Raw genomic sequence first — 13,651 nt, 5'->3', positions numbered from 1 at the left:
CCATGCAGTGTTACACAACTTACTCATAAAATGTATCATATTGAACATTGCAACATTCAAAAACCAACAAGTCATAGGAGTGTAAGGTAACAAGTTCATTTGCAACAAATAATTGATTTTCTAGCAGTGATGAACAATGGCCAGTAATAATCAATTTTCGTCTTTGGTTTCATTTGAATTATTGGCTGTTGGTAATGCGTAGTTTTTGTGTTGTAAATTAGAGTAGTTCATTGGAGCATTGTTGAAGACACAAATGCTTGAATTACGGTCAGTTAAGGATCTAGTAAATTATCAAAACTTATGTTACAAATAGAATCAAAGTTCACAGTTGGTAATTCATGAAGAAGTCCAATAGCCATGACAATACGTTCAGTTTATTTGGTATAATAAGTGTCACAAACCACATTAAATCAATGTAAACATATATTATCATTGCCATAAATACTAATTTGTACTTTAAAAATAGGGATTATTACAAAATTTGTGCTTGACAAGAAATTTTGGTTTTGCTAATCATTTTTTTTCAGAAGATAGAACATTAGTTGGCACATCTGAAATTTAGATGGATGTCATGTCAGCTTAGCTTGGCTAAACATAAATTTGGAAACTAAATCAGATGAGCAATAATAAAGGAGAAGTAATGGGCCAATCAGTGTTCTGCAAAATATATACATCATATAATATTATGTACATATTTTGCAGTGCATCAATCAGAACATTTTTCTGTCAGAAGGTTCACAGATGAACTGAGAAAAAAAAGTAACCAATAGAGGGAAAAGAAAGACAGTAAAAATTTAGTAAATATATCAAAATTCATATACATTTTTGTTTTACTGCAAATGGCTGGATTGCAGGTCAGTTTGAAATTAATTTCCAAGTCACTAATTACTTCAACATACTTTAAGAAAACCAGACAGAGTATCATATATGAAATGATTGGAAATTGCTATATGCACCTAATATGATTCGACACTAACATAAACAACTAATTTTAAAGGCTGATTCCTATGAAACGTGCATAGAATGTGAGAAGGAATGTCAGGCTTTGGGTAACTGGAGCTCAAATAGAGCTAGATCACAAGAGAGTCGCCAGGAAATTGAAAGTAAAATACGAAAGTCCAGAGCTACCAAATCTACACGTGTAATTCTGAAGTTCAAACATCCATGCATATATATGAAATGATCCACCCACTGTAAAGCTCTGCTTAAATATATGCCAGAAACAGACATTCTTCTGATGCAGCACTTTAGATGATCAATAAACACTACATTAAATTCTTTAGAATCTCCAGTAAATTTTTCCCGAGGCTTACAAAGATCAGTATGGAACAAATAGCGGTTCTTATCTGCTGAAGATGTTATAGTTTAGTAACAGAGATTATTAGATTGCATTCTCTTTAATGTTCTAACTGCCTTTTGCTTAATGCCTTGTGATATATAAACACATTGTGTGTCCTTGTGTTCTCCCATTGTCCAGTTTAAAACTTTCAAGCAAATCACGTATTTGTTATATCTACAACCTCAATGATGGGATGTTGTCACAATGTATTATCCCATACAACACATTTGCTGTTTTTGAAACCTGTAATTAACTACTAACCCGACTGCAACTTAATAACAGTGTACATGAATTAATACACATATTAGACAAATTAAATATTATTCTACATTATTACTAGGTACAGGGTATATACATGTTGTATTACTTAGAATGTAAGGTCAATATATTAAGACACCCTGCAGGCTACATGCATCTACTATAAAAATGATCAGTGAATAACCCCTATGCAAAAAACATCACATTGAAACAACTCCAAACACCAGCTTGTTAAAATCAATTGTTGTGAATTTTCTTGGAAAAAATTGCAAGCTGTTCTAATAAATTGGTGTTATACTCAACACATAAAAATACAATTGTACTGTTGGAAATTATTACAGTTTCTCTTTTTCAGGTATGTAGTGATCTAGGACAGAAATGTTGTACAACCATATCTTTTTTTTTATTTTTTAAATATATATACCAGCAGTTCTAATTTAAGGATCAGTTATTGAGAGCCCAATTACGGGTCATTTGGTGGGATCTAACAAGTACAGACAAAAATGCTAATTTGTACTCTACCCCAGACTTAGCATGTTTCCTTGCTTAGCTTACAGGGCAAATACTGCAATGATACAAGACATCCTTACTTCCTCTATTCCTCTATTTTCTCTTTAATTTTTAGATTAGAACAGTAGTGATGTCTCTGCCTAAAAACCTAGAAATCCAGGTTTTAATCCCAATCAGACCACCTCACCAATAAGTCCCTGGTCAAGACAACAAACAATACACCTGCCTCAATAATATGAGAGTTAAAATAAAAAAGTAATGCCAGCTTGGGCATCGCCAGGATTAGCAAGTACTGCATCAGATACTAGTGAAGCAGGGAAATCTGATGACAAGTAGGCTACTAGAACATACCATTCCTAGACACAAAGTGGGAATTAAGACCTGCCTGACAGGTACTACAACAGGAGACCCAAAGAGAGAGGCTACTGAAAAATATATATGAACTATGGATGAATAAGTGACAATAACCTACACTAGCACCAAAATATTGAGTTACACAAAAATTCAACGTAGTCAAGTAGAAACTAGTTTCACAAATGGAATTTGAAAGGACTATATAAAACTACATGCATTAGCTATGCAGAAGAAGAAACTGAAACCTATAACTAGAGAGGATTGACAACCTGCATCTGCACCCAAAGATTGAGTAACTGCAGATATAAGAGATTATCATAGAATAGCAAGAAGCCCTTTCGTGGGAATTTGGGAGGGGCTGAAATCAACCTATGTGTAAAGGACCATAAAATTTACCCCATGGCAAAATCCCCTAGTTCTTTTTGCAACCTATCAATGATCTTGTGTGCCATTGTATTGGTAGACAAGAAATGGAAGACTGCATTGGTGGCGGATGTGGCAACATCCAGTGACCAGAAAATCAAGAAGAAGAAACACGAGAAGATGAACAAAAACCAAGGACTAAAAGAGGAGCTAGAAATGATGTGGAAAGTGAAGGCAGTAGTAGTCAAAGTAGTCAAAGGAGAGTTGTAACCCCCAAGTTATAAGGCTTCTGCAGATTCCAGGTGGGTCATTTCTGTTCAAGAGTGCAGTTCTAGGAACAGCTGATACTGTGCAGAACCTTTTAGACTCCTTCCTAAACCTCTGGTAGTGTAACCTGAGAATAAGAAACATACTATATATATTCACTCTACAGTTTTGCTCTTGCTGCACCTCATTATTGCATCTAAGATGATGATGTCTCTTGAAATAAACACCGTCTATAGAAACAAAATCTTAAAGTGGATCTGTGATTTTATTTTTTTATTTTTCTTTCCTTATGCTATGCTCCCCTCTTTGCCACTTGCTTGCATTTATACGTATTATCTTGTATTCCTTGAATGAAAGATATTAATATATGGGTGCAGCAATTTTATTCTCCTCTGTCCATGATGTCTGCAGTTTCCCTTTAGTGTGATTTCATTTTCTGATGGTAAATTAGATTAGCAATTAAAACAGAACCTTGCTTTAAGTACCACCCATTGTCTAGGTAGGTCAACCTGGCTAATATACATGAGGAAAAGTAGTCCCTACTAGCATTTTAATGAAAATGAAAGTGCTAAAGAACTAAATAAAAAAAATAAAAAAATCCAGGTGCAGGGAGGTTTGTAGAAACAAATAAGATGGAGTTTAGTTTTAGTGACAGAGCCGCTATAACTTGTTAGGACACAGCACATGTTTAACTGAAACAGAAGAGAGATAGCAATGGATCATTCTTATTTTAAATAGAAAAAAAATATTATTTTTAAAAATGTCATAATAGTATCACATGTGAAAAACAGTTATAAACTGTTCAGTGGAACAGTTACATTCTTCCATATATAAAGAAGGAGGGCGTATACCGCGCCTATTAGTTTAAATTTAAATATACAGAAAATACATACATATGTTCTTGGATTTTCCAATAAATCGTGACCTCAAAAAAAATTAAGACAAAAAATAAGAATGCAATACAGCAAATTTTATCTTAAAAATAAGTGATTAGTAACTATGTACAGTCCACTCACATGGAGATGAGCTATAACAGAGCTCTACTGTGAAGCGCTTGGACGGTACAATCCCCGTCTTTGGATTTGTAGTAGTTGCCACAGATGTTCTCAATATGCCATGTGCGTAGTTGGTATAAAAGACAGAAAGATAGCAGCAATATGGTGAAGTAAGTACCAATGATATAATAGATAATAAATGGTATTGTACTTACACTTTCCAGAGCATGTGACCTGCTCTGGTGTAAACAGCTTGGGTGGTATGATCCCCACCAAGGATATACAGGATACCAGGAAATGAAGATAGTAAGTCTAAAAAGTAACTTAAAAGTATACTTTAATATATATAAACAAAACAATGGATAATAAAATGTAAATATAAAATATAGTCCCACTTAACGCGTTTCGCCTAATAGGCTTCCTATTAGGCGAAACGCGTTAAGTGGGACTATATTTTATATTAAAAATATTAGTAAGAATTTTGGTATTATTTTTAAGAAATCGTGATTCTTAAAGCATAGTTATACAATCCCCTTGTTCTTAATTGGGACATAATTACAATAAGAGAGATACAGATACAGAATATGTAATTCAAAACGAAGATGCATGGACTATATCCAATTTTCTGAAACGAGACAAAGGTGTTAGTTAACCGTTTATTTGATGGAACATAATAGAGAAACACTCCAAACATTAACACTGACGTGTCACTACATGATAATTAGTTGAATTAACACAGATTTTATATCCAAAGGTCTCTTATCACTATTAGTACAGGATACTAATGTCTACTGAATAAAATATAATATACGTATAAATAAATAAACAAATAAACAAGCAGCGCTGTTCCCCCGAAGTGAGGCTCGAGGTGGAACGCACTGTGGTACGCACACCGTCCTCACTGGCGATCAGAATCTGGATGTTAATATCGCAAGTAACATCTACATCCATCCTTGCCTGAGAACAAGGTTATTTTGTATTATGCACCTTTAATAGACTGGTATTGTATCTATGGACTAATTTTTAATTCTATTTTTAAAAATGTTGGAATAAATTTTATTTTTATACTCTGTTATTTTGATTTTAGCAAATATTATACTTGCGTGATAATAGTCAGTGTTATTTGAAGTACATTTATAACATTTGGTTATTGTATCTTTCACTCTATTTGGAAGTATAACAATTGGCAAGAGGTGATATTTACCCTGGGATGCTCCATTTTCCAGAGTTAAGGACACCCATGCCTTACGGTTATCTTTAACACTAAACACTCAAGATATCCATGTATATGTTTTAATCATATTTATCCACTTTACACTATTTTATCATTTTTAATACTACTCATTCTTTTAATTAGCTCCTGGATCGCTGCTACTATCTTAAAGTACTAAGCACTCTATTTAATATGATGTTGTATGCCTGTGAGATATAATTTGATGGTGTTAAGGGATAATTGAAGTTTGAGGTGGCAAAAAGATGCAAAGCCTAGTAACGTTGTCATAATGAAAAGGTGAGTAATGTTATGTTTCAAGAGGAATCTTTTAAATAACACAAAAGCTCTATCATAGGTTCTTCATGTGCTGTCCGAGAAAGCCAGTTTTGATAACTTCCGGCTGTGTTGCAAAAGGATATCTAATCCATGATCAGATTCTGAAACGAAGTGGCGGCTGTGGCTACTTGAGTGGTTGTGGACAGGGATTCATGAAATTCCTGGAATTTAAATCGAGACAAACTGTCAGCTGCAATATTACAGACCCCTTGTACATGAATGCATGCTAAGAAAAATTGATGACAAGCGGCTAGCCAGGTTAATTTCCTAAGAAATTTCATGATCATTAAAGATGATGAGCAGCCTTTATTAATAATGTGGCAAGTGGCTTGGTTATCTAAGTAACAATAAACTGAATAACCTGACCACAAATGACCCTAAGTCACAGCAGCTGCTACGATGGGGTACACCTCGAATAGGGCTGAGGTAGTGGAAAAACTTTCCAAATTCTGGACTTCCGCAGGCTAGCTACCCCAAAGCCATTTATTCCCATAGATGGCTGCAAATCCCATGTAGACGCCGCGTCTGACCAAATGGTTGGTGAATTCCTTGACAATTTTTGGAGGAACATGTGATTAAGAAACTCTGCCACATAAGCAGATCTGCTGTGGCTTGGGTGTCTAGGGTAAGTCGGCTATCGTCATTGAAAAATTGTGGGAAAAGACAAAGCAATCTAGATATGAATGAGCATCCTTGTGGAATAATTTGCATCGCAAAATTTAAGGAACCTAATAGTGATTGTAATTCTTTACGATTGCAGGAACCCAGAGTGTAGGATATATCAGTAGCAGTTTAAAAGCGTTGACTATATCTGTCTTGCTTAGCCATGCTCCTACCTCCACTTTAATGATAGCTGCAATGGCATTGTTAATGGTGGCGTACTGTAAGGAAAACTCCTCTGAAGGGATCAGTGAGTTCAGACTTGGAATTGCTGAGGGGTGGGGTGCTGACAGGTCAATGATTAATCTTTGTTTGAAGGAGTTTTGCCCTGTGACAATATCGATAGGGTTTGTCCTCCATGCAGTAAATGGTGGGGACTGGAAAGGCCCTAACAGGAAGTCCTCAGCAAGTTCTTGCACTATGAGTGTGTCTACAGCTGTGGGATTCTTCTGTGCTGACTGCAAGTTATGGCATTCTAGGTTACCTGAAGGCATGTGTATGATACCTATATGGAAAACCTCAGAAAAATCTGTTACTAGGAAATCCACCAAATATCTTGTAAGACGTGTAGACAGTAATGCTGATAATGAAGTAACATTGACAGACGTTAAAGGGACACTCCAGGCACACAGACCACTTCTGCTCATTGGAGTGGTCTGGGTGCCAACTCCCACTACTCTTAACCCTGCAAGTGTAATTATTGCAGTTTTTTTTATAAACTGCAAACATTATATTGCAGGGTTAACTCCACCTCTAGTGGCTGTCTACTAGACAGCCACTAGAGGGCACTTCCTGATTTATAGCAAAGATTTTCTTTGCTAGAGCCTCGCTGGATGTCCTCACGCTGTGTGAGGACCTCCAGCGTCGCTCATTTCCTCAAAGGAAAGCATTGAAAATATTTTTCAATACTTTCCTATGGGGAGCGCTAATGCGCATGCGCGGCATTGCAGCGCATGCGCATTAGGTCTCCTCGGCCGGTGGGCAGGATCAGTCTCGCCCATCGGCCAACGGAGACAGTAGGAGGAGCGGCACGGAGGAGGAGACAGCGACGAGGGACATCGTCGCTGCTTCAGGTAAGTGACTGAAGGGGTTTTCAACCCTTCAGTAACTGGGGATTAGGGGGTGGGAGGGAAAGGAAACCGGATTGTTTTCCTGGCACTGGAGTTTTCCTTTAAATAAGGTTTAGGGTACAGTTTATTGGGACACATGGTTTTTGCATGTGCCCGGAAGTATTTTGAACAGATATGTAACAGCCTGCATGCGCTGAAGCTACATGTACCGGCATTGAAATTATTGCAAATTTGGGATTTCCCAGGGAAGATAATAGGGTGGCCTAACTTGTCCTTTGCAGTTTTCTCTTTTCTACCAGAGGTGCTAGGAACAGGAGCATTGGGAGAGTCCTCAACTGTGTTGGGACAAAAATTGGTTGAATGGGCGGAAGATGAGCAGGATGCACAAGCTAGCGTCTTTAGACCTGCAAAGTGTCTTCAGAAAATTTCCATATCTAATTTGCTCCATTTGGTCCTATTTCCGAATTGAGAGAGAGATGCAGACACTTTAGCTGAAAATTACCTATGATAGTCATAGAAAGCTGTGCCTCCATATTGTTGCCTAGATCTACCAGCTTGTGCATGTACAAATCAAACTCTTCTCTTCTATTTGGGTAGACAGAGCATACCACATCCCTATTTATACCAAAAGCTAAGACAAACTCAGGAATGGTCAGTTTCCTGATTAACCTGGAGTCCCTAGCTTTAATCACAACTGATAAATCCCCATATGCATAAGTCTTGTTTTCTACGATATCCTGGGAGGCAATTAGGAGTGATGCCAGGTTAACATCTTTACCTTCAAGGATATCTTTTTTTTAGATGCGCTGGGATAATGTGAGCAGGATTAATGTCCTGTGAATCTGAAGTAGTCACTGAACTATCTAGTCGAGTTTCAGTAGTGACTGGAAGGCACGGATGTTGTCAGAGCTAGAGTGACCAATTCCAGTTCCTCCAACCTGTCATTAACTTTCCCCATGGAGGCCATGAGTGAAGATAACATGGAATGATTATCCTATAAATTAGAACTGCTTGTGCCTTCCCCTACCTCCATATTATCTGTAGATGTGCGTAGCAGTCTGAACAGTTCCGCTTTCCTACCAGTCGCTGGGTACGGAAACTGACATGTCCTGAGCTCGGTAGTAATGCGAGGCATAGTCCAGGATCCGATCGATGATGGACTAGCCATATCTCCTCTACATGAAGGTGTGCCGGATCTAGCCGGAGTGCTGGGTAGAGATAGGTCTTCACCACCTTCTTGAGACATACTGAATAACATAAAGATCACCATTATTATATGTACATCTTACAGTAGTACTGGCTTGCTAGCTAATGCCAAGTGGTGAAACAATTATACTAAGTTGGTGACTGGTGAGGCCCTGCTAGATGCCCAGCGGCTTGAGAGGCTCTATCTATGCGTGGCCACCGAATGTTGGGATGTCGTGGCCACCGAACGTTGTGATGGGGTATCGGCCTCTCAGTGACTTTAATAGTTTAAGATAGGTGAGGCCCTCTCTATGTTACTATGTGAGGTGGCTGACTATGATTTGGGACCACTAACATAAGGCATGGAGGCCATAGAAATAAATTACCTATTGGACTCCTAGGCTTGTAACTGGATAAATGAGGGGGAGTAAATTATACGTTATGTAATGAGCAGGTGAACATACCTGGGTGTGACGCACTGCCTGGCACTCTGGCTGAGTGCCTCTGCCAATCGATGCTCCTAGTGCTCACCGATGAATTCCAGCACTCCACCAGACACCATAAGCACTGCAGACCCCACTTCCAGCGACACAGCCTTCCTTCACCTACCCTGGACCCAAGACTGGGATCCAGCTTCCAGTGGGCAGACCTCTCCTACTCCCAGAAAGCATAGCAGGAACAGCTCTTATAAGAGCTAGTCATTATAATTCCTTGGGAGTATAGTGATTTAGCAATCCCCAGGATAGATATAGCCATTTCCCCCACACATGAGATGAGACTCTATGTTGAGTGTAAGTAGGAACAGAATTTTAATGGAGGCACATTGGCCTTTTATGCAAGTTTCCCAACAAGGGTGACACCCAGGTGGATCTTGTTGGGCACAGGGACACAAAGTGAATAAACAAATAAAAACAGTCATACTGTGAGACACTCCCATACACAAACAATAGAATCCCTCCTCTGTGTTTGGGAGATAATTGAATCAGGAACTGTACTAATCTAACCCAATTATCTCCAAGTACAGAAAAACATACAATTTTATGAAGCCCCCAAATGTACCTTAAAAACACATAAAACCCCATAAATCTAGTTACATCTTCCGATAGCCCCAATTTGGTTGAACAACATATCCAAAAATCACCCAGATCGGTTCAGGCGTTCAGGAATTTCCTGGAAGTCTTATTTTTGACCGACCGTGCACATGGTCCTATGCCCAAAACAGTACCAGGGAATCAGAGCTAACAGTCGGTCTCTCTGTCTGGAGAACAAAAGTACATACCACACATGAACAGAGCTTTTTCAAGTGCATTGGGCAAGGTATATTGCAGCGCCCATAGTCCTGACGTAAGAGGCTGGCCAGTAGGCCCATCCAAGAACCTGTGACGAGGTTCAGTTCGTCACACTTGGTAATATAGTTTTATGCTGAAAAGCCAGCTAGTGGATTTAGTTGTACCTGAAATCTAATGGTAAAACAGAGTGTTGGAGTATGGAAACATAAAATGAAATGGTCCTTATGCCTAATGTATATTTACGTACAAATAAAAGAGCAAAAGTGCCCCGCAAACCAAGCTCCTTGTAACGTACTAATTCCCCCAACGTAGTGACAGAATCTGGAATAGTTTATAGCTGATGACCCGAAACCTTATGCTGGCAACCGTTTTATGTGTTAATTGAACAGCTGCGATATATGTGCAAGTTGATGCACAAAAGGAAAAGAGGAAAAAAGTATAGAAATATTCTATGTCCCTTAATAATTTACGTATTAATAACTTAAGTGCTAAAATTATAAGTTCAAGGTGAATCTAATACAAACTGAAAATGAGTAGATGTACATAGATAGCCTAACACCATGGCAAACCGATACGTATTTATTGAAAATGCAGAACCCGTATCAAAACATGTGAGACAATTTATGAGGTTCCAATTCCAATTGCCATTTTACAAATTATAATTAATCATGTAGAAATCCTGCTTAATATGTGGTTTAAACAATGCTTATACCGAGAGAGACCACTAGGGGTCAGTAGTGTAGCATGATTTGAGCCGAAATCCTATCTTTTGTGCGATCGTGTCCCTGCTGTCATAGGCTTTCATGTAGTCTGACCGAGTAGAGCGAGGAAGCTAGCGGGGTTGGCCCCCATTCGGGAGTTTATATGAAAGCTGTACCAATAGTTAAATAACATGAATTTAACATGAAACCTCGTTCGGCAGTATTAAACGAATGAACAGAAAAGCCAGTGTATCGTAAGATTTATGCAAACTGTAAGCATAAAGATAGACCTGACCCGTCGGGGGCGTGGCCGACCACGGAGCTGTATGGACGCACACTAGAATAGCTCCTGCGGACCCGGACTCCAATCCCCATCAATCGGAGACTTAATACAGACATGGGCAACCACAAGAAGCAGGGTCCGCCTCACGGACACCCCGGGAAAACTCCCACTACCAAATCGGGAGCGCTGACCCGATATTTTAAGGAAAACTCGAACCGCGAGGAGGAGGCCGCGACCACGACTAACGTAATGGCGGAAACTGAACCGCATCCCATAAGTCCCTCAGCCTCAGAAATCTCGCACACCTCGTCAGATATAACATTTGATGCTGATATAAAAACCATCTTAAAGAACTTACCTTCAAAAAACGATCTTTACAGCATGAAACACGACCATCATAACTCGATGGGTAAGCTGGAAGCCACATTCCACAAAAAAATGGAGGCGATTGGCTCGGAAGTCCGTCAGTTAAATTTCAGAGTAGCAGACCTGGAGGAGGAAAGGGACACAACACAGGCCCAACTCACAAATATATCATCAACTTTAAATTCATATGCCTTCAATATGGCGGCTACACAAAGGCACATCGACGATTTGGATAACCGAGGGAGGAGAAACAACTTGCGAATTAGAGGTCTGCCAGAATCCCAAGGTGAGAGCTTAGACTCCATATTAAATGAGCTTTTTAATCTCATTCTCGGGGAACAACAAGAAAACAATATCCTACTAGATAGAGCCCATCGCTCATTACGTCCCAGAGGTCTAATAACTGATGCCCCAAGAGACACCATATGCCGAATACATTACTTCTCAATTAAAGAGAATATACTCAAAGCTCTTAGGGAAACTTCCCAGCCTTTACTATTTCACGGCCACCCAGTACAGATCTTCCCGGATCTTTCCCGTTATACTTTACAGGCACGCAGAGCTTTGAAACCTATCACTGAACATCTGAGGAACAGAAACATTAGATACCGCTGGGGATTCCCATTCGCCTTAATTGTTAACAATAAAGGCACGCTGTTATCGATCTCTTCTATCCTAGACGTTCCCCCGTTCCTTCAGGCACTGGACTTACCACACACCACGGTATTAGATTGGAATGGGTTGCAATCTCAACAAGAAACATCCAGCCTTCCTCAGAGACAGCGCTGGATTACACCTGCAAAAAAACTAAGAAATGATCAAAGATTTATCTCACCACAACAAAAATCGAGAATTTCAACGGACATAGCGGATCAACAGATTCTACAATCTCCAGAATGAAAGAACGCTTCAACACTCTACACTCTTCCAGATTCTTCACCCCCATGTCTCAACTCTTACAGGGACTAACTAGAGGACATAGATTTGTTTTCTTCTACAACTGAATCAGAGGCGGACGACAACCGTCCTCACCATTCTCTAAAACATTGACTATAACTATCTCAGAAACTTTACCTTTATTACTCCCCAGATTTCTTTACAGAGGACTATACCGGTCTGATGGGACGATTAATACTTAAATGAGACACTCAAGAACCATGCCGGATCTGTCAGCGGGTTTCGCAGCCTACTTCTGACTCCAACTCATCACATTGCCGCACGTAAATCTTAACACCCTATTCCTTCCACAGGTTGTACCAACCATTTAAAGTTTTGTAATGTAAAATAAGATAAGCCCTCGAGCGAGGGGATTTCATAAGTTTGGGTTAATACTGTAAGATACAAAGATATTTTCAATGTTTACTGAAAGTAACGGTATAAATATATCACCTACCTATATGTTTATCCCCCCCGATCCCGCCGTCTCATCACTCCCCATCCCTCTTCCTCCCCTCCCCTCTGCCTTAACTATATTATATTATTAAGATTACTAGTCTTTACTTAATATACCTACTTGTTATATTATCATTAATACCTCTAGTTCTTGCCCTTTCATCAAGTTCTTCAATTGTCTCATAATAACGTTTAATTCTCATTATTGGATTGCACATCCGGGACCCTTGCTAAAGCCACAAGGTTCTCCCCAAATTAACAAGGTATCTATCGTTGTGTCCAGATAGATTACCTACACTCTCGCTAATTGAGAGTTACCCCTCTAGAAGGGGTTGTTGTATATATTTATACATTTGTTATAATTTTCGTATTTTATTTCTGTTTAATTGCATAGCCAACTGCATTTCATTTTGTTATAATTGCAGGAAGACACACTCTCGAAACGGAAATTTTTGGTGATAGTTAATAATAACTAGAGATAAGGGAAGCTTAAGATACAATATCCTCCTCACATATCCCTGGTCAGGATCACAGACAATTTCTCCCTTCCCATCTCCATATTACTACCCGTGATATACACTTAATATCGCTTCATAGTCTATTCACACAACAATGACTTCACTAACAATACTAACACAAAATGCCAAAGGGCTGAACACTCCAGAAAAAAGATCTCTTGCTTTGTCTGATTTTAGTAGACAGAAAGCTGATATAGTTTTCGTTCAAGAGACGCATTTACGTAAAGGTACACAAATTAAATTACGCAATAAAGACTTTCCACAAGGCTACTATAGTCACTACTCTGAATCCAAATCAAGAGGGGTAGCGATTTTGATTGGCAGAAATACTCCATTTATTCTTCAGGAGCACCTCACTGATGACTCTGGTAGATTTTTATGCTTGAAAGGGAAATTGGGTACCACTTTGGTAACACTGGTCAACTTATATGTACCTAACAAAAAACAAAACCAATTCCTGAAAAAAATCTTACATAAGCTTTCAGACTTTCAAGAGGGTATACTAATATTTGGTGGAGACATAAACATCTCTCTAGACGGAAACCTAGACTC

The sequence above is a fragment of the Pelobates fuscus genome, chromosome 4 (assembly GCF_036172605.1).
Source record: "Pelobates fuscus isolate aPelFus1 chromosome 4, aPelFus1.pri, whole genome shotgun sequence".
Taxonomy (NCBI): Eukaryota; Metazoa; Chordata; class Amphibia; order Anura; family Pelobatidae; genus Pelobates; species Pelobates fuscus.
Note: the sequence above shows the minus strand (reverse complement) of the source record.